This window comes from Argiope bruennichi, chromosome X1, assembly GCF_947563725.1.
Source record: "Argiope bruennichi chromosome X1, qqArgBrue1.1, whole genome shotgun sequence".
Taxonomy (NCBI): Eukaryota; Metazoa; Arthropoda; class Arachnida; order Araneae; family Araneidae; genus Argiope; species Argiope bruennichi.
In genome coordinates, this window is record NC_079162.1 from 103,061,582 (window position 1) to 103,063,758 (window position 2,177).

General features: G+C 32.5%; 1 non-coding gene and 1 pseudogene across 1 annotated transcript; one reads left to right on the forward strand and one right to left on the reverse strand.

Annotated features, from left to right (window-relative positions):
• Positions 1 to 990: 990 nt before the first annotated feature.
• Positions 991 to 1,151, reverse strand: LOC129959581 (U1 spliceosomal RNA). The gene has a single exon (XR_008783469.1). It is a non-coding gene; the product is annotated as a U1 spliceosomal RNA (small nuclear RNA).
• Positions 1,152 to 1,726: 575 nt separating this feature from the next.
• Positions 1,727 to 1,821, forward strand: LOC129959576 (U6 spliceosomal RNA; annotated as a pseudogene).
• Positions 1,822 to 2,177: the final 356 nt, after the last annotated feature.

The window sequence follows — 2,177 nt, forward strand, 5'->3', positions numbered from 1 at the left end:
TTTTTCCTTTTGGCTAACAATATTCCTGTACTTAACGAATCCATTTTCGCTCTTCACCCTGGCAGCACCATCTATTGGCACGTTTTGGAACTATTTCTTTCCTTCGCGGAACAAAATTCAATTGCCTCGTGACTGTTGTGCTAAAATATCAAGTCTCTTGACAAGTAGTTTTAAAATGATCGATTTTTGAAATCGTAACTTTAATTATAATCACCCTATATATATAATTCTGGCAATAAAAATAAAATTACATTTAATTTATTCTGCATATTTACCATTTTTTTAAAGAGTGTTTTCCTTTGAAATGACAGCATGCACGATATCAGCTTCCTATCTGTCAGGAGAGAGCGCTGCGATCGTTCTTAAAAAATAAAAGGGCATTCCAGGGGGGGGGGAAGAAAAAGGAATTGTAAACAAATTTAAAACTGAAATATTTCGGATGCTACATAAAAGTAGAAGGAACACTTAATAAGAGACATATCCTATAATAAAATAACTAATTTTGATATCTACGTAAATTTTCTAAATGAAGCGAGAAATTTTGTGTGTGCATGTAAGAAAAGCATTTTACTGATTTACATTTTGTGGATCTATAAAAATTTAATTAAAAAAACTTTTTAATGATGAATTTACAAAGTCCCAGAATATTCATTAAATTGTCCACCTTATTTAATGAAATTTCGTTATTCGAAGTATACAATTAAACGCAAAAATTAAAAGCTAGTTGCCCCCTTTTTTCTCTACCCATAATTTCATAAAAAATTGTATCCGCTATGCATGCATACCTGAATTAGGTTTAGATTACTCCTACGAATGATAAGTTATGTACAGGCTCTCATCCATATAGACCGAGAAGCATACTATTATGCGAGTAAGAGCAGCAATTCCCACAGTAATACAATGGAAACGGTTTCACAAGGGCAACAGTTCTGAACAGAAAACCCTCGATGCATATGTATTCTAAGCACACACATATACTTTTCTTATTATGAGGGACAGCGCGAACGCAGTCCCAGCTACCAAAAATTGTGCACCCCAAGCAACCGCAATTTGCGGATGTGGCGAACGTCAACCCACCGAAGTGCAATGGAGGGTCTCTGCTCGGGGGAGCTTCCTTGTTGATCAAAGCATCCCCAGTGCCAGGTAAGTATGACTGAACTTATTTTCAGAAATTTCATATAGATTACTTTTCATTTCTAAAAGTGGTAATACCTCTATTGACAATCTAATCTTTTCCGTCGAAAAATTCTTGAATATTTCTAGAAATCCATAAATTTAAATTTTTCTTATATATTTTTAAAGTAGTTTTATTTGCATTCTATAAATAGTGAAACAATCTTATCCTAAACATTTTTTACCCAGCTAAATAAAAAAAGAGGGGAAAAAGAATCATAAAATATCATATTAGACAATCAACAACGATTTGTAGATGGCGCTGTAAATCAAATTTTCATATCCGTAAATAGCTACATCTAATGGTTTTTCCGACGTCATCCATTATTATTATATGTCAACCTGAATTTCAATGATCGCATTCCAGAATTGTCAATTAGTTGGATTGCAGCTACTATTGTGTATCTTGTGGATCAAAGAATAATGCTGAATCCAAACTTCCACAAACAACAATTTAGTGTACATTTTAGAACCAATTAGAACACCACTAGAAAAATAAACAAGATTTGCCGTACTATATATATGTATATCGTGACTTGTGAAATTTTTGTTAGTTTAGGTAGTACATGTGTATTAAAATTGTAACGATGCAGAGAAGATTAGCATGCTCTGGATGACACGCAAAATCGTGATGAGCTCCACAATTTTTTATTTATTTTTTGGTTTTAAATCGCATATTCCGGATAGTTACAAAAGTTCCGGGTAGTTTCTTATCTGGACAAAATGTGCTCTTAAACCAAACATCGAACTCTGAATGAAGTATAACATCTTTCAGGGCGATAATGCTATTTGAATATTATAAATTAAGAAAATATCATTTTATAATCTCCCTTCATGAAAGACTTTTTATTAAAAAAAAAACTTCCAGTTTTAATTATAGTTGCGCCACTTCCAAAGAGTAACTTTTAATCAAATTAATAGGCGTACGTTGGATGTTGATAAATATTTAAATTAAACGTAGGGACGAAATTATGCTACACAAATAGGAATTAGATATGCTCGTT